The 25771-nt window shown below is 37.6% G+C and overlaps 1 protein-coding gene and 1 long non-coding RNA gene across 3 annotated transcripts in view; one reads left to right on the top strand and one right to left on the bottom strand.

Annotated features, from left to right (window-relative positions):
- Positions 1-25674, bottom strand: LOC116232949 (uncharacterized). Of its 2 annotated transcripts, XR_016464655.1 has the most exons (5): positions 24359-25674; positions 18730-18801; positions 619-728; positions 417-491; positions 1-220 (listed from the first exon to the last, which is right to left on the bottom strand). It is a non-coding gene; the product is annotated as an uncharacterized LOC116232949 (long non-coding RNA). The 2 variants fall into 2 exon arrangements; XR_004167844.2 differs by lacking the exons at positions 18730-18801; positions 24359-25674 and adding an exon at positions 2008-2075.
- LRFN2 (leucine rich repeat and fibronectin type III domain containing 2) overlaps positions 1-25771 on the top strand; it is a 134921-nt gene that overhangs the window by 12204 nt on the left and 96946 nt on the right. The window lies entirely within an intron of this gene.

Below are 25771 nucleotides of genomic sequence, written 5' to 3' on the forward strand. Positions count from 1 at the left end.
ATGTATAAGCATCCCAGGAGTGACATACAATTATTTTTCGCCCTTTCACTGAATGCAGATAAGTCAGCCATAAAGTCTGTTTGCACAGAACTGTTCTCTCATAGTTGTTTTCAAAAGATCCATACATCCACAAACTTTTCCTTCTGACATTCAGATCTAGCTGACTGTCCTGACTTTATGGATCCAAACAGCTCTACCCAGCTTCTGCTCAAAGAATTCTCTAAAGCAATCAACATGGCAAAATTAAGAAGGGGGAAAAAAAAAAAAAAGAAAACATGATACATTCCTCCCACTCCTCTGTGTCCCCCCCCCTTCCCCCACCACCCTCCACTAGGGAGCTCAGTACAAATGTTATTGGAAATTGCTCCTGGTAATATGTTCCACTTATTTTCCTTTTAATTCTGTTTTCATCTCACCTCATAATAATTTCAGGAATGTTTTTATTTTCTGAAGCCAAGGAAGCAGTTTCTTCTAGGCACCAGTTGAATTTACTGTTTAAATAAAAAGAAATGTGTTCTTCTGATTCAACTCGATAAAGATGACTGTACAGTCTGTACTGTACATTTGAAAATTGCCTCAATGAGACAAGTACCATATGGTGTATATAATGTCCCTTACCTCAAGTGTTCCCTTAATCAGGCTGGCACAGTTGATAATGAGATCATTCCTGAATAAGGAGAAATACGGGTGATAACGTGATGATGGGAAGGTGTGAGAGAGCAGGGCATCTGTACACGCAAAAAGAATGAGAAGAGTTGTTAGTCTACTTCAGCTTCTCACATGATTTAAATATAGAAAAATCAGAAACTTCATTAACAGAAGTTAATCAGTGGGGTGAGTTTAACAGGTCCGATGACAGAAAAATCAAAATATGTAAGAATGGTTTTTAGCCCTTCTTGCCTCTAGTATAGTCTGTAAATATGAAAGAAACTATCATGACAACAGGAAATCTAGTGGGAAATGTTTCTGTATATTGCATTCTTCTTTCTCTTGGAAGCCATCTGAGAGTAAAAACAGAAGTATCTGAAATGAAGAGGTCAATAATAACTTTCCATGAACCTGCGTGTTCCCAAAATCCAAAAGTAGAGAGAGACATCTGCTTAGACCATTGCTGCTCTTAGGCAAACGCTTGCCTGATCTGTCCCAAACAGAGAAAGCCAGTTCAGGGAAACTGCTGTCTTGAATGGACAAGTCAGCAGAAGCCCACCATTCTAGCCTCTCCACTGTCATGTCTAATGCTCATGCTTTGTATCCTAATAAAAGATGTGCTTTCTGAAACAAACAGTAGATGACCTAAGCTGAGGGAAGCTTGAGGTGATTTCCTTCCCACAGTCAAATGTCTGAGATATTTCATTCTACATCTATTAAAGACAGTCAAAAAAAAAAAAAAAAAAAAAAAAAAAGTTTTGCCACTTAAATGTGAGGAAAAATCAGCACCGATCTTGTAAAGGAATAGCACTGGCCATCCATCTAAACTAAAAAGTAAAAAACCTTAATATTTTGCAAATGTATTGGTGTAGATCTAGATTTTCTTCTCAAAACAAAAGTAACACTGTATTCTATGCCTGCAACAGTGTAGGAGCTCTACAGTCAGTCAGGCTGGGCCGTATTATCTTTTCCATTTCCTTAATAGACAGATGTTCATTCTGATCCTTTTGTAGTCAGATTCTTGAGAAAAAGCAAAACAAACAACACAGTTTGTTTATCCTGTTCTTTTTTCTATTTAACACTGCAGTTGTCAGGTATGTATACTTTGATATATGCCAGCCAAGAATACTGCTCTGCTACTTGTTCTTCTTCTCAAAATAACACTTGTTTGTGATTGCCAAGTCCACGTGAAAGTTAATTTAAGAAACTCAAAGCTCTTTGAAAATATCTGTTTTGGCTTTGGTTCTGGAAAGATGCACAGTATTTATCTGCTGGTAACTGGTTCACTAAATTATGCTATTGGTAGAAATTTCATTTGGAGAATCTCTAATGTCTAGGAAATTGAATTTGAAGAAGCACCTGTTGACTTCAATTTTCAAGAACTATGATGACCTGCAAGCCTCTATTGCAGGACAGTCTCATATTTGAAATGAATGTGTATGATGTCACATTCAAAGAGGATTCTAGAACTTTGAGTACTTTTTTTTTTTTTTTAGTTTTTGTGTGTATTTTCAAGTGTATATAATCATACAGTATTTTTTTCATGTCCTAAAATAGGATGAATCATGAGACTTATAGGAATAAGTTGATCCTAAGGAAAGGGAGCATTCTTTGTCAAGAAATAAAAATGATATCTTTTCCTAGATGTTAAGTGTTCTGAATCCTGTGCAGAAATTTCCTTTCAGTAACTTGGGAAGAAAGTGGTGGAATTCTGAAAACCAGAGACATACTGGGAGCAAAAGTTGCAGCTGTATATAGGGTGAGCTGCATGAAAAGTAAGGGGAAACAGCAGCATTCATGTATTCATGTCATGCACTAAAGTAGCCTGTAGTCACACTGTAGTTACACCATGAATAATGCCAGTGCTGCTTTCCCAAGAGGTGCCTATTGTTTCTAGGAGTAGAGTTGTGAAGAGATGCCTCAGAAAATGAATTGAATCATAGAATCATCAAGGTTGGAAAAGACCTACAAGATCATCGAGTCCAACCATCTACCTATCACAAACAGTTCTCACTAAACCATGTCCCTCAGCACAACATCTAAACATTCCTAGCAAGGGACTTCTCCACTGATGGTTTTTCCCACAAGGTAGTTCAAAGCCCCAGATCCTCTCCACTAAGAGATATTGCCCCATATTGCTCTTTGATCTTAAAAGATATCCTTTATGTTGAATCTAAGAGATTTAGTTTCCTTCTTCAGGGAAAAATTATGCAAAGGAAATGAAAGGAATGGTGTGTGTTATTTCTTTTTAAGCCAAAATAAATGTGTATCGTATTAAATGTTAAAGAACACTATCATTGCTAATTTCTTGAGGTTTCAGCTAGGCAAAGAGAATAGAGCATTTCATTACTGGACACCAAAATAAAATGAATGTTCTAAAATTAAATTATTTCTTAATGAAAAATTAACTTTTCACTACATCTGCTAAGAAATAGACAACTAAATGTGAGGTAGCACTACTTCTATTAAAATACAGGTGAACATGAATTCTTTCAGTTGTACTTCTGAAGTTTCCAAAAGTTATGGGATTTTTCACTATTTGTATGGTGGGCTATGGAAGGAAAGCATACCAATTAAATATTCAATTAAATGTCTTTACATGTCATTGCATGAATGGAAAAAAATGCATAATATGGATACACTGTGATTAGTAGTCAATCACTTATCCATATCTTTACAGACAGAATCAGGATTTAATTCTCCCCATTTTTTCATCATATTTAATGAATGCCAAATTTAAGATGACCTGATGTTGATTCAGCAGCAAGCCTTTTGCAGTAATTTGCACTAGTGATGTTAAGCAGGGAGAAACTGGAACTTGAAATTTCAGTGTGTGCTTATTGAGAAAACTATTGGACAGGAGAGTGTGTTCTTCTGCTCTGATGTGAGAGTATGCTTGAATTACATATTTCATAATATGTTTACAATGTGGTTCACAATTCTACTTCCTGGGATGCACAAACCTAGTTCCAGGTCAAGGATCATTTCACTCTTAAGTGTGAAAGAAGCAATTTTGACAATATTAAAAGAGTAGAGAAAGTGGATTCAAGCACCATGTTTCTTCAAGGATAATGAATCCTGCTTTGCAAGAAAGACAAAAGGCAATAATAAATCTTTAGGGGGTTATTCCGCAGTCTCCTTGCTCAAGAATTCCTGAATGTGCTCTTTTCTTGGTATATAACAAGCTATATATTGTAACTCCTGGGGACAGGCCTTTCAAACAGAATATCAAATACTGAGAGTACAAGACTGATCCCAAAGATTCTTCACAATAATTACTTTCCAGTAGGAGCCTCAGTGTAAATAAAACATTGATCTTATTTGAAAGCCAAATACCACATGGAACTAGATTGGAGCTTTTCCTTGTAAAATTCGAAACAGGGACAGTATTTCCACATTAACTATCCTTCTGGATTTCAAATCATGGTACATTTGATGGGGTTTTGTTATGGCGAATAACCACTTCCAAGGATGGAGAAGTATGTACGAATTGTTGGCTTTGTACTTTTTTCCAAAATCAATTTGATCACAGTTTTCGAAGCTTTGTACAACTCATGCTTTTGTACAACTCATTGCAGAAAGCCTTAAAACTTGTAATTGTTCTTACGCATTGAAACCTAAATCTTCCTTGGTGTTCTGAGTTATAAAGCATGGGAATCTTTGCTACTACAGAGATGTAAGTCTAGCTGGAAAAATTATGGATGTACCAGGAAATCTATTCAGCTTACTGAGTTTCTCCTGATATCCTCTTGACCCAAGCATACCCATAACTACTCATGGTATTGTATATCAAGAAAGAATGAGCTTGAGAAAAGTGTCTTAGTTGATATTTCCCAAAGTATGGTTTTCAGATTATTATTGTTTTTATTCTTTTTAAAATGTGCTACTTTGGACGTACTTAGTTTAGTTATTCCAGCTCAAAGATTGGTCTAAAAATAAGTAGGGTTTTCCTGCCTCACTATAACTTGCTTCTTTTCATTATCAATGTTATCTTGCCAGTCTGTGATCTCTGTGCTGCTTTATGCTTTCATCCAAAGACAAAACTCTTTCTGGATTCTATTTATATTTCACTGTTATGAGTAAACACTAGGCTATTTACTCTTCTGCCAGCCCCCCAAAGAGTAGATTATGACAATATCTTATTGTCACTTAAAAAAACAAAAAACACTCACCTTTATGGTTTTTAGCATAACAGTGGTATTTTGGCTCCTTTCATTCAGATACCTTCTCCATCCCACTCCCTGCTCTCCCTGCTCTGTCCCCACTCCCCCCATAAATAAATAAATAAAAAAGGGAGGTAAATAATACAGAGAGCTATTTTGAATTTCTTCTTTTTATGTGGCTCAACTTAGTATTTCTTTTCGTATGGTTAGGCTGACATTCAGACCCTCAAACTTCACTCTTCCTGAAATAAAATTCCCTAGTAATTGGTGCAGGTTTTTGTAATCCTAGCACTATATTACCAGCTTTGAGCAGAAATTAACTGAATTTTGAAGTCTGATGACATTAGAATCTGATTCTTAATAATTCTCTAGTGGAGCACTGAAAATGAATTTACAGTATATCCAAATCTGGACTCTAAGGATTAATGTAACTGCAATCACTTGCCTAACCCCTCTTTGAGCAAAGTCTTTGGCCCACTCAATTTGTCTGGAGCAGGGAATCAGAGGTGGTTCCTACTATCTCTGAGCCCTTGTCTCTTGCTGCGAGACCCATATGCCAAGTTTACACAAACAACAACCACCACCAGGTTGTTCATGCCTGGTTCCCTGGGCAGCCTGGAGTCCTAACACCATATGGTTGTTGGTGTTTACAAATGAGGTGTTAATAAGTTGTCAGTCTTTAAACAAACGAAGGGGAATGGACTGGATAAAGTTGGAGGAGAGACCTTAATTTAATGGAGACTATTGCATTATGAAATGAATAATCCCATCAGCTAGTTAATAACTAGCTTGTTCTCATCCATATCCTTTTTCTTGAGCACCTTCTTTTATTACATCAGTGATAAAGTAGTCCTTTCTGCATGTGGCGGGTGGCAAGAAATTAAAAAATATAAATAACACTTTTAACTGAAATCTGACTATGGATGTCTGGCCTCTGTGATTAAAGCTTTTATCACATGGATTGTCTCATTACAGGTGCATTCATGCTACTGAGGAAACTACTTAACTTAGGGAAAAAAAATACCTTTTTCAAATGTCCAAATTGAATCATCAGAGAATTTCTTTGACAGCAATGGGATAAGTACTGACAAGTGCTTCCTTGTGTGACATGTATGCAAAATCCTCTTCTAGTCTTTTCTGCTCGGATGCTAGTGATGAGCTTTGAAAACACCAACACCGCAAAGAAGAGTGAGTGTGGGAGCTGGCATTAAATACACTGAGGGCCAGCTGCCTTGGGGTTTTCTATCCCTATTACAGCTTATTAATCCTGTTCCTAGACCTTCTTAAAAAAAATCTGATTGGGCTTGAGATGACTTGGATCAGCTTATACACTGCCTGCCTGTGTTTTCTCAGTACACAAGCGTAATGCTGTATTTCTCCAGGCTCTCTGCCTCCAGCAAGCTTTAGTGCACAGACTTAGAGCAGGCTACTGAGATAGCAGTGTCACTCCTGGGTGGATTTAGCTGAATAAAATAGTGCTTGTTTGATGTTACAGACACTGCTAGCGTCATCCTTTACACAACGTAGAGCGGAGCGAGGCATTGATTACTGTGCTAGAAATAGGAACGGTAATGATATTTATTATAGATTCCTTGATGGGTAGACAAATGAGTGAATGCTTTTGGAGAGAAAATGGCTTTTGGTAATCTTAAAATTTAGGAATGTGTTTTATGAATCCATCCAGAACTTTCTCCTGCCATCGTCCAAGATTTGCACTTCTGTGGTGTGATAACCAGACTGAAAAGGTACTGTTTTTGACTACAGGACTCAAGTATTTTTTTTATTAAGGTGGTTTGCATTTGCAATGTGATGAGTTTCTCTTAAAGTGAGATGGTATGCAGTAGATGCTTGATTTACCCTAAAGAAAACCATGGAGGATAACCTGTGTCCAAGGTGCAATTAAAAGCTGATTACTGCAGAGAATACAGGAAAATAAACCTAAACTGAGTTTACATTCCTGTGTTAGCAGTGGATAACCCACATAATGTATTCTGAATTACTTGGTGAAAGAGATTTGGCTTGTCTTTAAAGAATTTTATCAGGTAAAATAAGTCTTTCTGGAATGTTTTCCAACCTGAACTACATAACAGAAGCCAGTAAATACAACCCACCGAAAGAGGAGAAGGGTTCTGGGAGCTATAAGAAATGTAGATTATTTGATTTTACTGCAGCAGTCAGCTGGCAAGCTCTTCCTTGATTTAAACAGATGTTTTGTTTCCCCACATGTTGTCTGCCGTGTTCTCACTTGCCCAGCCAAATATCAGGAGGCACTTAAGCTAGGTAAATCAGCCAACTGATTTGTACTGCTCTTAACCAATCTGACCATATTTTTAGTGCTGCAGTAATTGTGTCAAATAAATATGGCACCATGTAGAATTCTGGGCTGGAAATCTAGCAGTGAAATCTTACTTGAGGACAACAAATGCTGGAAAGTGAAGAAGCTTGAAAGTAATAGTAATAGTTTATAATCTACAGGATCTACGAAGTAGCAAAAAGGATGTATTAGCCTACATGAAGAAGCTGAAATTTTTAGCCTAGACTGTTAGGGCTTTCTTAAGTCTTCTTTTTCTTTTTAACCACATTTAAGTTTTTATAAAGGAATATGTGTTCCACACTTTAAAAAGTAGAGAATTCAATAGGCTAAATCATAGGGATTAGGTTTTTACAATATGTCTGTCTTGCAGAAAGAATTCTCCCAAATCCATTTCTAATTGGCAAGCCCTATAACAGGAAAGGAAAGGATAGCTCAACTTCTTGCAGCTTACACTGGGTTTTTCCCTAATGTGTATCTGTCAACTTCCCTGAGAATGTTTTTGCTTTGAAATAGAGTAGGAGAAAGCAGAATTCCACAGGGACTGTGCAAAGAGCAACTCTTCTGATGTATTCTAGAGCGGTTCATATGCAGCTAGGGATGTATAAAAGCCATTTTATTGACAGGGTGGATGCTGGCTATGGCACCATGGTTATACAGTAGTGCCATGGGAACATTAGGTTCCACAAGAGCAGACACTGCGCAGTTTGAATTAGTCACCTCTACAGCGTATTGCTGCTGGCAGGGCTGTATCTCCATGCAGTGGCTGTCATTCAGCACTCAGACTTTGACAGCCATTGCTCGTGCCTGATGCTGCCACATAAACGTAGGTACCTCATAAAGACGTCTTTGAAGACAATCTCCTTGTGTAGAGGAGACCAGCATTTTGTAGCACTGTAAAACTCTGTCATACTACATGGAAAATTTATTTTGGGTATAAATTGGTGCCAAACAATCTCAAATTTAGAGTGACAGTCCAGTTAAGAAAAGAAGGAGAGATGGAATATACTTGAAATCACATTTCAACAGCAGGCATTCATTATTATTGTTTTAAAACTGCAAATAAATTCTAGGTGAGTGTGATAATGTTAGATTTTGTCTCAGTGCTGTCAATAAAAATTTGATGCAACCTTAGTTGATCTTATTGTCTGTCGGTGAGACCAATGGAGAAAATGGAGGAGAAAGATGGAGTGAGCTATCTGTATAAATTGCTATTGTTTTCAGCAAAATAAATGACTTTTTTCCTGTTTTCTGTTGAAGATGTATTTTACATATGTGGATCAAGTCTTGTCAGTGCTAAGAAGTTTTGCTTTTTAACTCTGCTGATATCATTAAACTGGCAAACAAATGTAGCATAAATATAGTTATTATGAAAGTAAAAGTGCTTATGTCAGTGTATTTTATTCCAGTTCAGCAGGAGAAATAAGTTACACCTCCATAAATCACCTTATGTTATTCAGACTGTCTCTGCACTAGGGCTTTTATTGCAACTCTTCGCTGGCAGTCAGGCTCACAACTTCCCTTTCTACCCTGACACTGACTCAGAAAGTGCCAGTAGGCACAGCATTACCCTTGCCTCTGTTTCAGTTTTCCCTGAGCAAGCAGAAGGTAATTACAAGATCTTGTCAGAAAAAGTAGAATTTCTCTCTCCTTGTAAAGTATAAGACCTTTTCCACCTCAAAAAAGTAAACACCTAATATTACAGCTGAAAAGCTGCATCTGAATACTAAATATTTTAATTCAGCATTTTTCCTCTATACTTCTTCAGAGTTGCTTAGGCGGTTCATGTCATCAGCCTTCTCTGTGCTCTTAACTCTCTGAAAGACTCACCTTCCAAGCACCAGCCCTTCATCTTCTGACATGTCATAGCTCATCATAGATGTCAAAGAGCAGAGGAGCCAGGTGGTGAATGTAGCTCACAAGGGTGAACTTTTGCTGCCTGAAGAGCCACAGTAGTACAGTAGTGCTTACAGGTGAACTCACAGGTGAAAATTGGGAGAGAAAAATATATTGGTTCTTTTTAATATTTTTTTTTTTTTATGAAACCTTTAGATGCTTGTTTTAATCAAAATTTTCACAAGAAAAGGAAAATTGAAGTCCCTATCTCCCTTTCTTTTTCAAAAGAAACAGATTATGGGAAAAAAGGCACTGATGAATCTGATTTCCTTCTTTTGTTGAGAAGGATCGAATTAAAAGCACCATTTAGGTGATAAGTAGTGTTTAATGAGTGCTGTCTGATACTCTTATAGAGGAACATCTATGTGCTTTCTTTACAGTGCTATATGGAAATTGTATGGAAATACCACGACAGTCTTTCCAACTATAACACCTGTAAAGTACCATCTTAACTGCACTACTCTTCCAACTGTACACGTGCCTTTGACCAAGATAGCTAAGGTCAATATTCAAAGACTGAATTTCAGGAAGTTACTAAAGAAGTTGCTGAAGCATCTGTTAAGAACTTATTAAAAATTACATGACTGTAAAGTACAAATCCAGACAACTTCAGGTTTCCACTTGCACGGATGTTGATATTTTACCTTGTTCAAAGACTAAACGAATTTTGCTGCAAGGGGCTGACTGAAAAAATAGCAGTGAGAAGGCTTTATTTCTTTGCCCACCAGCAGGAGCTCAGATTTCATACCGCACCAGAGTTTATGATATCGTTGTTAGTGTTTAGGAACCTGTATATGGAACCTGCTCTCTTTTGCCTTGAAATATGTTTACAGCTGTAATTTGAATGTTGAAAGTTAACATTCAAAGCATCCAAAAAAATGTTGTGCGTTGTGTTCACTGCAATTAGAGTTCATTGAATCAAATTACTGCCAAGAAATTCCTCAGAAATGTAGAGGTGCATATGGGCAAGGGACTCTACAACTTTATGGTAATTCAAATGCAAACTCAGACATTTTATTGATGTGCTCGTTTGATGCTATTTTAAAAAAAAAAGTCCTTGTTCCTCTAGTTGCTGGTGTAGGTTCTACTGTGATGCTATAAGAGAAAATAAAGTACCTGTAACACTCACTATTTGAGTAGAAGCAGAAAACTTGTGAAAACATCAAGTAGCCTGTTCTGCTTTTGTAGGATTCTTGTTTGCATTTTGTATTCTCAATATTTTGGGACTAAAGTCTGAGGTTTTCGTGCTTACATGAAAAGAGCGCCTACGCATTTTGAAGTTGAGACATTCGTAGTTATAATCTCATCAAATTACAGATGGGTTAAGAACTGATTTATCCAAACCTTGGGCTTTTATTTGCATCATAAAGTGTTGCTATGGTACTACCATAGCCAATAGCTTGCAAAATCAGGATGTGATTTCCTTTATTTTCAAACCAGCCATGAGTAGTTTGACTGCAGTCAGGTTTCTGAGAGGCTGTGCCCCTTATTCTAAGTAGCAGGGCTGGCATCTGAATCTAAGCAGCAGGGAGGGGAATCCCAACTGATGGATTTGTCCATGCAGCCTACCTTCCTAATCTCGTTTTCTGCTTTCTAGCTGTGATTCTCTCTCCCAAGCGATTCTGTCTCCTACATGCTCCACCCTTGCCTACTTTTCAAAGTGCAGTCATAATTATACCTGCCTAGTGCTAGTTAATGGTGTTCTGCTTGCCCTGCTCAACCTTACTTTTGGTCTTTTTGTCCAAATCCCTGTACAACTTTGTGCAGAGTATGTATAAACTTTGCTCCAACCTTGCATTTTTCTTGCTGTTGCTTTTACAGAGTTTCTCAGTTTCCTTATTTTTAGGTGCTAGTTTGAAGGTTAAGATGGGAACAGAATTTCCTTTGCTTCTCCAGCTTCCTGACTGAGGTCTAACCCTGGCCACTAGCTGTTCTTTATGCCAAGTATGGTAGTATGCTGTATCTTTTGGTTTCTCTAGGTTCCTCATTTAGGCTTGGTTCAACCTTATTAGGTCTGCTCTGTTTTTAAATTAACTGTAATCCTTTCAAAGATTCTCTAACAAAAATCTACTGTGCCACTGTAAAAGCATTCCTTTCCACTACCCTTGATCAGAAGAGCACTTAAGCTATAGGGACTTATCTTGACATTTTCTCACTACTGACCCTTGCAGTTAGACTAAAGGATTTGCTGCTCCCTCACTGGTTCAGCTACTGGCCATTTGGTTGCATATCCCTGTACTTCACTTTTATGTCCTCTTATGACACGTGGAATGATCCTGCAGGCAGGCAATCTCTGATAAAGAATCTCAATGTGCATTTCAAATTGTTACTGTCCCCAAGATACATTTTCTAGACAGCTGGTTCAGCATGTGGAGGCTCATAATTCAGTATCTTCCATCAATGTCTTATGCACATTAGGATTGTCGAGGGGATTATTTTGTCAGGACCGTTTGCAGAAGGAGTGGGCTAATATGGAGTTGTTCAATTGAGTTTGCAACAAATTTGCCAGACAATTCCTAGTAATAATAATGGTGATTATGATTGTTATTGTTTGTTTCTCTGGGATGTATATCATTCAGATGTAGATTTTGGTCTGTTGTGACAGTTTTGTTTGCAATCAGATTTTCCCAGGGGAGTGAATGGATTGCTCTCTGTACAATGCAGCTGTGTTTTTGTGTAGTCTAGTATATAAGCTCTGGACATGATTCTTCTCTGGGAGACTCTAGTTTTATTTCCATGTGACAACTCTAATTTGCAGCTTTTACAATTAGCATGAATGGTGAATTTTCTGCAGTCTCATCAGAAAATTGAGGAACTTCATATTTTTAAGCAATTCTAACTAGTATCAATCACAAAGCTCCTATAGTGATGAAATTAGGAGGGGAATAAAAGGGTATAAAAACTCAGTTAAAATAATTTAAAAAACCCCATAGATCTGTACTTCAGGAATGGACCTTTCCTTCAAAATGGATCACCAAATTAAATAATGCAGGAGAACTGACAGTATAATATATGGTATTAAATTCTGCATGGGAAATTCTTTGGAACACTTTCATTAAGATTAAAAATGGAAAGACAGATGAAGAAACTCAATAAGATGAAGGTGGTATACTTTAAAAACCACATGATGTATTACATCAGATCAGAAAGTACTTCCCTCAAAGCTGGTATCATACTTAAGCAGTAGCCAAGAAAAATGAAATTCATCTGAAATGCATTGACGCAGTGGTAACTCTCTGTTATAGGAGAATAGGGACTGAATGGTATTCCCTGTGGTGGACTGATATGAATGGATGTGAAACTCCATACTGTCCCCAAAAAAACTACAGCTCTAAACTTTCATACTCTCTGTAAAGATAGAAGGATCTACCTAGGGAATGCTGGTATTTACATCATGTTCTTGAAGAAGTAGTATTTTAAAATCATTACCCAACACAAATTATCCCTTATGGCAGGTCAAACGGAGTATGGATGTACGGGAAGGCAAACCAGATACCAGTGTTGTCAGAGATAACACCTTTTGAGAAGAGGGAAAAAAAAAATCTTCCTGCTATTTGGTTTAGGATGGTCTAGGGTTGAATGAGAAATATTTACAAACTAACTTCCTGGTGCTCTCAGGCCATTTATAATCAATTTTTTAAAAACATTTTAATTTGGTGGGGAGAAATCTATCATACTATATAATGATCTCTGGGGAATGATAGTCGTTGCCAAAACTTAAATTGGCTTGTGGACCAGGAATCTTGGATCTGAGCATGAGCCTATATACTTTTGTGTTGGGAACCCTCACCTTCTTTTGAGGGAGCATCTTTTAATGTCTCATTTCTCAGATGTTAGACATGAACATACCCTAAGCTATATCCTGTGTCCTTCTGGCTATGATATCCACCCCAAATTCCATATATATAGGGATGCGTGCAACATCCTTTTGCACACTTGCAAAAAACAGTGACAGCTTCTCTTCCATCTGAGCACAGTAGATGGAAGTAAAAAATGAAAATGTTCACATAGTGTCCAGTAATAGTTGTTTATCTTGCTTATTTCTTTGTGTCACTGAAGCTATAGTGGAAGAGATGAAGAAAAACAGCAGGAGGGCTAAGATTCAAAGACTTAAAGCAAGTCAAAGAAACAGAAAAATAAGCGTGGGAAATTGTTTATGAGTGAAGACCTGATATTATGCCTATGAGATAACAGGGATGCCATCAGGAGGTAGAATGCTGTTTGGCTGTTGAGTCCTAACTCTTATCGAAATAACGGACTCCCTCCCAAAGGCAGTTATAAGAGCACCATCAAAAAAGGGAAGCATTGCTTTTTCATTTCTGTTTTTTTTTTTCCCCTGTTGCTGCTCTTTTTCAAGGGTCCTTCACATCTTTGCATTATAGCAGGTTTCTGTGTGTGCTTTTGCATGTTTGTGTTTTCACACAAAAGTACGTAGGTGCTAATTCTTGAAGGATCCTTGTGCTGAAATAGGTAAATACATACCTATATATTTGTGAAGTCAGTGGAAACTCTTCCTCTAAGGAGAAAATATCTTTTTATTATAGGAACTCAATTTATAAATCTCATCAGACTAGAATGCCGTAATCCTACAAATCTATATGTTGACCTTGGAGGATCAGGGCATTCTTTAAGCTACAGATAGGATAGGAAGGATTTACCAGCATGGGTTTGGAAGGATTGCATTACTTACAGGTAAATAAACTGAGTTGTGGGAGTATCTAAAATAGAAAAAAGCATAGCAAGAAGGACTTAGCAACAGGCACAGTTCAGTAACCAAGAAGCCATTCAGCCAAAAATGCAGAGTTACATTCACATTTATGAGTGGGGAAAGGAAGCTGTCAGGCCAGCCAATGCAGCAAGGGTTCCTTTCCACATGTACCTCATTTAAAATTACACTATCTACAGAGTCCAAGTGGTGTCACTTATTGACAGTTTTGTTGGGTGTTTTTTTTCTGAACTATATGTTTTAAAACTCCACATTGTTGCTAGTTTTACTACTGTACATGAACACAAGACATACCTTCATCCAGCCAGGTCCCTCATCTGGGCATCACCTGCAGTGTCACCTCCTGTGGTTGGCCAGCAGGCAGACCAAGAGTTGTGCAGAGGCACCAGGCTCTAACTTTTCTTTTGCACGTCCATTTCTTTTTCCTCATTTGCACTATCCCACCAGGCCTAATCTGCAGTTGCAGATGTAAAAGCTTTATCCACTGCTACATTGTGCTCAGTAGTTCATCTCAGATTAATCCAGCGTCAGCATAAAAACAGCTTTCTCACTTTGCAGAGAGGCTTCCAGCAGCCTCTTACTGGATCCAGACAGCTGCTGCTTTAACAGCAGGGACTGCATGTGCCAGGAGAAACGTGGCTGTGCATGGACTCTTGATTCTTAGGAAAGCAAGCAAATTGATGACCAAGTCTTTTGTGGCCTCTGGCGTCTTCTATCTGAGTACTGATTCTGACATGTAGATAAGCACAGATATATCATATCATGAGGTGAGGAAGTAAGGCTTTACTGACTTTGCTCAGGAGACAAGCCAGTCTTTGATCACAAAGACATAAACATGTATATATATTAACAACAATGTAGGATTTTAGATAACTCTTTTGGAATAGTCCAGGTGAGATAGAAAGTGTCTATATTCTTGGGAAATTTTGATATTTCATTGATTTCAATAAGAGCTGAAAAGACCGCATGTTTGAAAAACACTCCGGTATGGGTCAAGGTGAGCATCTAAATATAGCCATAAATCATAGAAGAAAGAGATGCCTGTGATCTGTTGTAGGTCATGTGGTCCTCAATCTGGGTAATAAACCAGGAATCCTGACTTCATCTCCTGAAGGCCTTTTCAGCTGATTTCCACTCCTATGTCCAGTAATGGAAAGGAGACCACTATGTCCAAGCAATAGAAGAGGAGTTGCTCAAATCACAGGAGAAATGTGTTATTTCTGTGGGCTCTCTCTCCAGCTGGGCCATAGGCTGCTTCATGTGGTTAACTGCTTAGCAGAGGAGAAATTGCTTAGGTTGAGCAGCTTGTGAATCTCATAGCAGTTTGAATTTTCAATTTAGATATGTATCAAAAAGGTCAAACGTTTCTAAGGATCGCCTCTGATTTCTTAGCCTGAGAAATCAAATTGACAGGTGTGTCACCTAAAAATCTATACTGCAAACTGTATCAGAAGTGCCAGGAGGTGTCAATTTTGTGTGCAAATAAGGGACATAGTCTGAATATTTGAAGAGGTGGCATTTTTCCTGAGCTGTGTGGAGGGATGTAGAAGGTTGGAGCGAGAGTTGGTTGGGGAAAAATCCTGCTATACATCCCCAAAGCAGGAAAAGCTCCTTACGTATTGATAGTGTATTTTCTATTCCTTATTTAAATAAAAAGGGAAGGAAGAGACTTGACTTTTCTTATATGGTACAAATGGAAGAGACTTGACTTTTCTTATATGGTACAAATGGATGTGAAGCTGCTAAGCCTGAGGCAAGACAGAAAAAATTACCCTTTTTTAGCATGGTTAACCTGTATCTAGACTAATACATGAAACATCCTCAGGACTGCCCCTTTCACTGAGGCTAGCACGCACAGCATGAGCCATGTGTTAATATTAAATTTACATATTCTCCAAAATAAGGGAGAATATTATATAGCACATGTAAAAACTGTAATAAACATCACTCTAACAGCTGTACCAGACTAGACAGTAGAGGCTCCCTAGTTGGAACATCTGATATGGTTTAATTTACTATAGCACTGATATGGCTTTTATAGCAAGACTGACCAGAAGAGGTGAGTTGGCAACAGCCTTACCTGGCCAAACAAGGTCTTTGCATGCACCATTGCTCTGAGACCTTTGGAAAGGTCTGTGTTCCTTGAGGCTGATCTTTGAGTACAGCGCATACTGTATATATAACTTTCCATTGCAGAACCGTATCCCAAAGTTTGCTCTGCAGTGATCTTGTTTTGAAAGAAAATCTATTATCTTTTTCAAAACCTGTATAGTTCAGTGAGAGCACTTGATAACACCTACACTTGCTCTATAGTTTACTTTCCTTTTCTATTATACCGCTCTGAGTCAGTCAGAAGTTGACCCTTCAACACTGACTAGTTATGAAGTATGAATTTGATAGAAGTGTTCTTTATTTTCATGGAGTGTTGAGATCTGGGAATGTTCAGATTTTATTTTTTCCAGGTATGGAAGAAGAATGAAAGCATGGGAGTGGTGGTGATTGTTTTTTTTTAATTAACTTTTTAACTTGTTTCATAACACAGAAAAGTCTTTCTTCCCAAAACATGTTCCCACCTTAACTCACCTTGAAACTTATCATTCCTAGATTATGTCATGAATTTCCAAAATTTCTCAAATCGTCAAAGAAACTGCTGTAATTGCTATTTTCATAGATATACATAGCTGAGAGCCTAGATCATGAAATTGAAGTGCCAGTAAGTGTTCAATACTATGAAGATACATGAAAAACCATAAAACTGAATGATTTTAACTTGTTCACCCCTGCTTTGTGAACAATTAGTAACTTGAATCACTCAAGACTGCTCTTTATGTGATGTTTTCCAGATTTTGCTCTGTATCTGTTCGCATACCCCAAAAGACAAGTCTGGTCTGTCACCAGGAGATTTCAGCTTCCCTATTTCATTCTTCCTAGTCATGACAGCAGTTTACATACTCCTTTGTTATGTCACATTAACTAATTCTTTTGGATGTTGCTCTGTAAGCAATAACTCAGATTAATAATCTTCAAATACAACTATGAATCTGGAGGTAGGCTTCTTCTCCTGGGTAACTATTGATAGGATGGGAGTTAAGAGCCTCAAGTTGTGCCAGGGGAGATGCAGGTTGGATATTAGGAAAAACTTCTCAGGAAGAGTGGTGAAGCAGTGGCACAGGCTGCCCAGGGAGGTGCACTGACTGTCCCTGGAGGTGTTCATGAACTGTGTGGATATGGCACTGAGGGACATGGTTAGCGGGCATTGTGGAGATGGCCTGATGTTTGGTCTAGACAATCTTTAGTAGTCTTATAAAACCTTAACAATTCTATGGTTCTACAATCTACATTAGCAGTTGTATCACTCCAGGTGCTCTTTATTAAAATTTTTTTACAAATCTATTCACTGTTGTGGCCATGAAGATCTCTTAATGTTAAATGGTTCAGAGGAAAGTCCTGTCTAGTCCCAAAATATTAGTTACAAGAATCTTCCTGACAAGGTAAATAACACTGTTGGGGGTATTGGCTTATAAAAGGCTCCCAAAAAGTTACCTTTGTCAAAAAGTCTGACAGTGTAATTTGATGATATCATCTTCTCTGTCTGCCTCATCATCTGAAATGTTTCCATTTTGATCAATTCAAGGGAAAAAAAAGTTAGGCATTAATCTACTGAATTTTTCTGTGAAAATATTTTAGCCTCTCTGTCTCTCTTCTTTCTTAGTTTTTAATAAAAAGGATAAGAAATGGAGTTGTTCAAGAAGCTATTCAGATTCTACATACATGCGAATTGCTCAGCTTCTGAAGTTTAAGGAGGGAAGATGATTCAGATAAAATCATGGTAGCAAGTTTATTTCAGTTGCCAAAAGCATTATAAATGTTCTTACGCTGATATTCAGAACAACTGCATCAAGCAGTTAAAAGAAGCAGATGGAGTATTAATAGAGGAGAAAGCAGGTGAAAATGTTTACTGACAAATGACTTAAGCAGTTTTAGAATTTCTCACATTTGATTATTAGGCTTTTGGATAGATATAGGAGCATCTGGAAACTGATGAACCTAAGAATTTTGAGGAGAATTCAACAGGAAAGACAGCAGAGATCAAAATGTCCATTCAAACAACAGCTGCCTACTGAGCTAAGGCATTTCTCAGCATTACCCTGAAATGCTCTTGCAGTCAGGACTGCTAAGGATTCTCTGAGAATTAGTAGGAGAGGATACAAAAATTGATTCTGCTCCACTGGTAAGGTGATCCTTTATTCTCAGAGGCAATTTCCAATGGGATCTGGGGGTGAAAGGTTTTCTCTTCAACCTCAGTTCTGTTTGTGCATATAGACCTTTCCTGTTCTTTTTCACTTACTTGAAGCAAAGTTACTAATAACAATCTCTTCTAAATGAGCACCTATTTTGCCAGTAGGGAAATGGTACACTTATATGTATTTTCAGAAGTGCTTAATTGGCACCATTGTAATGAAGTTAATAATGCTTCGGAATTCCACTGAACTGTTGAGTTGATTGGAGAAAGAGAGGCCTGGGAAATAAGAGCAACAATATCTAACAAGAAAGACTTGCTTTTTTTGGTTGAATTTTTGCTGCCTTCTCCAGGAAAACTGGAGAGGCAGTAGCAGGGCTTACATTTAGTTACTTTTTTCACTGATTAAGCTTCTTTTCACCAGATACTCATGCTATTAGATTGTTTTTTTCCAGTAGTTGTTGATGACAGAAAATTCCATGAGGTGATAAGGAGGAGCACTGAGAACTTGTGAATGACAAAAAGTAGAGATGATTGCTTTTTGGGGGGTTGTAGAATATGACATTGATAAGAACAGTTAGAGGGCCTTGGTGCTGCATGAAGGGCTTTATGCTGGTCTGTGAAGAAAGTGGACAAAGACCATATTCCCTCTGTACAAATTTCAGTCTGCTGGCTCCAACATTCAAATGGTTATCAGAAGGCTGATGGAAAAAAAAAAAAGTGCAAAAAAGGAAAATGTACTTACAAGCTCTGTGAATCATGTCCCAGGAGCTGCTAATGATCATCCTTCAGCTGCTAGCACAATGCCTGTAAGTGCCTATTTAGAAAAAAGAGCAACGTGAATTCTAATGCCAGTGATCAGCACTCTTATGGTTTGTAGTTACATGTGTAGTGTCATTTTGTGAGGTTAAATCATATCTCTCTTTTCCCAACCAAGTGTTCAAAATAATTTTGTCATTTTTCTTTTTTCTTTATAGCTCATTAGAGAAATCAGAGATGGGGAAAAGCAACTGTGGTTAATGTGTTGCCACCCTCTGATACTAGGAAAGATAGCCAATATGTTTTCTCTGGGAAGAATGTTCTCTCTTACACAGAATACAGCAGGACTGAGAGCAGAAATATGGTACAGAGTTCACCCTCTTCTCAGCATGGGAACATGATCATAACAGTTTTTTATTGCCTTATATTTTAGTCCAGTAATTCTCCTCCACCTCTGTATCCAGGACAAGTGTTAAGTGAGTCAAGTCAGAATGGTTGACAACATGCTTTTCTGCTTCTTTCTCCTCAATGTTATGATACTTTTCCTTCTGTTATATATTTAATTTCATTTAAATTCACCTCAGCTCCATAACACCATCCCTTATGCCCCCAGATATCCTTACTGCTATGTTTTAAACATTTAATCTATCTTTAGACATTTTATGCTGTATGTCTTATTTTTCCCTGTTTCCACTGTACAGTGGAGCTCTTCAGAAAGGCCAGATGTGATGTCTAGACAGTCCATAATTCCACTTAATTTTTGAAACAAAACTGTATCATTCCTGTTCTTCACAATTGCTCCTGCAGCTTGGTGGGAACTGGAGAGCCTCATAGCATCTCTAGAGAATGAGTGTTTGTTTTACTTTGTTTTTCAAAGTGGGTAACATAATTTTTTCTTGGACTTCTCCACACCAAATTTCAACCTGAAGTATAGTTTCTCAAACCATGTGTTGTGTTTTAGAGTTGGGCTGATTTGTTTCAGTATGTTGCAGCAAGAATTTAGGCTCATGTTCATCCTCACCATCACTGTTTGAAAGCCTTGCTGTTTCCCGTAAAACTGGGAATGGCAGACTCAGACTTGCCAGGAACTCTTATATTTTTCTAACAGTGCAGCACTTAGGGAGCAAACATCTGCCCTGATGTGCAGACCCATTAATGAGGCATTAAAATTTGAAAGGAGATCATAGGAAGACATTTTAGAATTCCTGCTGCATGGCTCTTTAGTGCTCCTGTGTCAGGTTTACATATGCCTGTTTTGAGACATTTATTCATTGTTGATTATTTATATTAAAAACCAAACCAAAAAAAAAAAAAAAAAAAAAAAAAAACAACACAAGGATTTCCTTCAGGGGCAACAGAAGGAGAAGTAATGCTTGATGAAGACAGGAAAAATTGTTTTCTATAATTGGAAACTGAAGTCGTATTCAGAAAATAGGTTTTCTCCTTCATTAGCTATACTCCTGTGTAAGCCTTTGTCTCTCTGGTTGTAGTAAAACTTTCCAGACAGTGTGCTCATAAAACATACAAAACCTAGCCTGTTTCCTTCTTTTCTATTTCTATTCATCTGGGATGCTGGTTTCACAGTGGTGTGTCCCAATGCACAGATAAGGAGAAATTCCCTGACCAAGTGTCATTTGGAGAAAGCATATCTTCATCAATACCATCAATTCACCTACTATATGCTATTGGGTAGTATCTCAGCCTTGTAAAACACTCTTCTGCTTCAGTTTATCCCCAGTCACATTATGACTTTGTTCTGCAATAAAACCCTTAGCTTGAAAAGAATCTGGAATATAGGCACACTTACAGATCAAATACCATGTCCCGCTTCTAAATTAATAAATAATAATCCATGCTACTTCTGAATTAAAATTTCATATTCTTTCCAGCTGAGGAAGATTTTTAGGTCTGTCCATTCTTAGCGCCCCACGCAGTCAGGCAGCAACCTCTGCAGTGTCTCACCAAACCACCTGCCTTAGAAGATAGAATAGAAAGCAGTGAAGCAATGCTTCCTTGCCAGTAAGATTTTACACAGCGCTGCAGATGTCAGAGATATTAAACTGATGTCATTCAGGATAAAATCATTCCCTGGACATTCCACGCATCTGCTGTTCTGACAGATTGGATTGATAGAAACAGACTGGGAAATGTGTTCAGAGGTGAGAAGAAAGGCTGAAGAAGGTAGAGAGGCGAGATGGGGTGGTAAAAGGAGTTGTGTAAAGCAGGACATGTTAAAGTTTATTGGCAAAGAAACCTAAACCTACTGAAGCCAGTGGAAAGTTATCTATTGATGTGGAAAAGTTGTGATGCAAGTTGTTTAATTCATGGAGGTCAGGATGGATATATATACCCCTTCTTGAATATGTTATTTTCTCCCTAAGTAGAAAGATTATTATATTCTCACAACTTGCATTCCTAAGATTTTAAGTTAGTCTTTTTCATATTCTTCAACCTCTGTTTTCACAGATGTTCTGGATGTCTTCAAAGACTGTGGAACGATTGATATCAATGGTTTGCAGTCTTGTTCTTACTACATTTTTCCATAGCCTTCTGTTTGGGATGCTGGGAATCCAGATTGGTGTCCAGTTTCGATAACATATGCCAGATACCCACCTTGTGTCACTTTCCATTAGAGCAGGCTGCAATAATCTAAGAATAAATTTATTTTCCTAAGTTTTGGCTGCATCCCACTCAGGAGCCCAGATTATGAAATCAAAGAGTAGCTGTATTGGCTTAATATAAATAGCTTATACAGAGTACAGCATCCTACTCTGCTCTATAGGATTGCAACACAGTAGTATAGCTCTGGAATTTTATTTAATATTTGAAGAGAGAACTGTGTAGAATGGAGAGGTGCAAAGCTAAATTATTTGAGATCATTGAAAACCTGCAATAAAGAATTGATAGGTTTACTCCAAATAACATAATCAGCCATTTTATCAATACATGTTCTGATCCATCTTTACTGTAAATTTAGACTTCTACAAATTAATTCAGGCAACATTTAACCTTATGAAGTAGGTGTCAGAATTTTGTGTTTTGAAGCATCATAAGCAGTGTATCCTGCTGTGTCCTTATTCACAGTGCCTGAACTTCATCATTGTCACGTTCTTGACAAAATCCCTATGGTCTTTCAAGATGCTGGCTCCTCAGAGAATTCTTTGAAAAGCTGTTCAAGGAACAACTTCTAGCTTCTGTTTTATCTTCGTTCTCTTTGGGTGTGTGTAATGCTTTATTTGTGCAAATCGTTGCCTGATTTCCTCTTTGCTTGAAACAGAAGGATGATGAGGAGCATGTATTAAAAATGTTCAGCTTTTGTTGATATCATGGAAGCTTTCATTGCAAGTAAAAAAAAAAACAAAACAAAAAACAAAACAAAACAAAAAAAAAACCAACCACCAAAATCCTGAATAATAAACAATTTGCCGCAAATAATGAGTTGACATGTGGGATTGGTAAATAAATAATAGATGTAGGTATCAGTTTTTTGCCACCCTGCAACTTTTTTTTGGTTCACTTTATTCCCTATGGAAATTATGTTATATGTATGGTTAGGCTACTAACAAGATGTCCAATCTATTATATAGCAACTTAATGGCTAGATTTTGTGGCTCAGGAAAAATAACTTCCTGGATATATTCAATACCATAAATATTTTGGAGATGCATTCTGTTTACCTATAAACAACAAAATATACGGGAGAGAGAATATTTGAGGTAATGTGTTGAATCTTTCAATTTTGTAGATTATCCTTGCAATCACAGGAAAGAAAATCAACTCTCCAAAGCATGCAGTAGTGCTCTTGTGGCTTGTATGGCTGTGTCTGCACTGTAGAAAGTCTCTCTGTACTCCTCAGTCCTATTCTCCAGTTATCAAACACAGGGAACTCTAGTTCATTCTGAAAGATTTCCTTCCTTTGTGTTTGCTCAGATTGACTTCCAAAGGATGGTTAGTGCTTAGTGTTTTGTAAATACACTTGATATTTATTTTGATTAAAACTTACATTTAACAATTGTCTATGCCAAGGCTATCTCTTTCCAGTGATCTTACATAATAACTGCTGGAGATTGAGTTTAACTCACTGGTGGCAGAATGGTTCAATTAATTCTAGTCTTTTAGCGTTGTTGCTGAAGACTTGGGGTTGACTTTGTGGTATAATTTACACCAGCAAATGGGTTTTCACTCAGTTATTTTCAGGAGTCTGAAGCAATTTACAAACTTTATGCATTTGATAAGATCCAAAGGATTTGAGAATGAAAGAAACTGTTCATATTTATTAGCATTATTATTAATATAACTGAAGTGACAGTTTATGGTCAGTGGTGTTCCTGTTGATGAATGGCAGGGTATTTCAACTGTATTCTCAAATGCTTTTACAAATACATGTGGTAAGTGTGATTGACAGGTTTTAAAAGTAAATGGAAGTCTGTTATGCAAGATGCTCTTGACTGCAGAAGATTACATTCATTTATATATTTTTCAAGTCCATACTTGCATACTTATTTTCTTACCTGACAGTCTCTCTTCTCTTTTTCATCTAGAGTCAGAGTGCTAATGGAAAATTTCGCTGGTTTTTAACTCAAGTGATAATTCACCTTTGAATCATAGTTAAACTGCAAATCTCCAATTGCTCTACTGGTTGTTTCGAGGTTGGTCAGGACTAACATTTTTATATAGACTATTGCAAACCTGTTTCTACAATTCACAGTGAATTAAAGCTTTCAAAATCAACTAGGGTTTAATGTCGGTAGATTCAATAGCAATGAAAATTCCTAGCATTTTCACATTGAAGCATTGTATTCTAACTTAAGCAAGTACTGCTGTTATTATTGGTATGTTCTCTAACTTTCCTGAAAAACTTGGTAAATCTTTAGAAGTCTGGTATGTGCGTGGATAAGTAAGGAAGCAATATGTTTGAGAGGTCTGAAAAAACACTCAAACTTAGGACTCAGGCAATATGGAGCAAAATTATCTTCTGTGCGTATTATATACTTTTTTTTTTTTTAAATCAAAGTGGCATAATTTCAATAATAATGTACTCAGATTTGCAAAGAAAATCGGTGCATTCCTGTTGCGATGCTTGAATTGAGTATCATCATCCTTAAGAAGTCAAACAGCACGCACACACACACACACACACAAATCATACAGCTACAAAAGAAAGTTGCTGTGATATTTATGAATTAGAAATGCTTTGTATTTCATCCGGTTCAAAGAACTGGAACGAAAAGCACTCAATTTTGAGATGATTTCCTGATTTCACAGTTTTTGCCTCCGATATTGTTTCGGTATAACCCATATTTTCTCTGTTCTGTTCGTTCTTGGATGTGAAACAATAACATTAGGTCACGAAATTCCTTTTATTTCTTGCTACTTGGCTTACCAAATCTCTCCAGACATTCACAATAATGGATTTATTATTAACCTTTCTCAGATAAAATCTAAGAACAGGAAAACCAAAAATTTTGCTCACTTGAAAACAAAATTAAAATAACCATGAATTCAGGTATATTATTTTTAGTTCACTATGAGTTACCTCCTGAAATGAGCTTTTCCTACACAGCAAATATAATAGTGCTCAGCAGCCTTCTACAGAACTGCTGTTTGATTTTTACCTCAAGGTTTGTTGTCGTTATTCTTTCTCGTCTTTCCATAGCCTCAGCAAATCACTTTTCCCTTCCAATTCTTTCATTTTCTCAGCAATTCAAAAGATTCTCATCCATTTTTACCAAACAGCAAAGGTGAAAGGATCTTTGTAATGAAAATGTGTGTGAGGAGAGCAGATCAATTTGCAGTGTCACAACATTATGACACTGGCATCACAACACAAAGCTCAAGGGCTGTGCTCCCAGGCAAGGAGCATGCCACACAATCACTCCTGTCAGGGTGTCAGAGCTGTTCCTGATTTTTCTTGTCCCCTGCTGCAACAGAGATAAAAACCTTCAATCATCATTATGCACCACAATTATAATACAGTGTAGCTAAAAGTAAGGGGAAAAGAATGAGGTTGTCTTGAGGTTTTTGGGAAGAATTAGCTGTGTCACTGAGCATTCTCTACTTTTAGTTAAAGGACCAAAACAGGTGTTCTTTTTGGGTCTTAACATTCAGTGATGCAGTTTACTCTCTGCATAGCAGTCATTGAAAAGTGATGATATGCTCAAATCTACGTTCATCAGCTCAGGATCCAAACTGGGCCTAGCAAACCAGTTAGTGACAGCCATTTAGCAGAGCTCTGGGCAGCAGGCACCAAGTTCCAGAATGTGCTACAGTATTTATGATGACTGATGTGTTGTGATTCACGGGTTTACCACAGAATTTTGTTCAGCCATGTGTTGCTTGCTCTGTTTCTACAAGTGCAAGGGAGCTGCTAGCTTCAAAATACTTGAAGTATTTCTATGGGAAGAATATGAGCTCCTTTCCCCGATGCCAAAGATCCACCTTTTCAGTTCGTATTAGACACGCAACCTCTTAACTCACTAGGACAACCCAAATTTCCTGTTAACATCAGTAGAGAATATGAGGAGCATTTAAGAGATCAGCACTGCAAAACAGGTGCATCCTATGGTGGGAGCAGTAGCCACAGGATGCAGAGATGAATTACTGCAGGGACGTTGGAACGAGATGATCTTTAAGGTCCCTTTCAGCCCAAGCCATTCTATGATTCTATAGTTTTATGAATTACCTGGACCATTAAGCAAAAAATTACCCTGACCACTATCTATCTTCTGTCGAAGGAGTGACTACCAGTGGTCATCTGTGCAGGGAATGTCATCCGTGCTCCATGGTCGCACACTTCAATATTGCTACCGTAAGCAGCAGGGATGGAATGAAGAGAGAGAAAATGGAGGTGGATGAATCAGATAGTTTAATAAATGAACCCCACTGAAATCTGGCATTAGGTCTCCATGCAGCACAGAGGAGTTCCACAAACAGCACTTTGGCACTGTGAAGCTCCCAGGAGAAGCAATGTGAGGGAAAATTCTTTATGTTCTCTTTGACTTCTTGTCATGGAAATCTTTCTAGTGCTT

The sequence above is a fragment of the Phasianus colchicus genome, chromosome 2 (assembly GCF_987193195.1).
Source record: "Phasianus colchicus chromosome 2, bPhaCol1.hap1.1, whole genome shotgun sequence".
NCBI classification, from domain to species: domain Eukaryota; kingdom Metazoa; phylum Chordata; class Aves; order Galliformes; family Phasianidae; genus Phasianus; species Phasianus colchicus.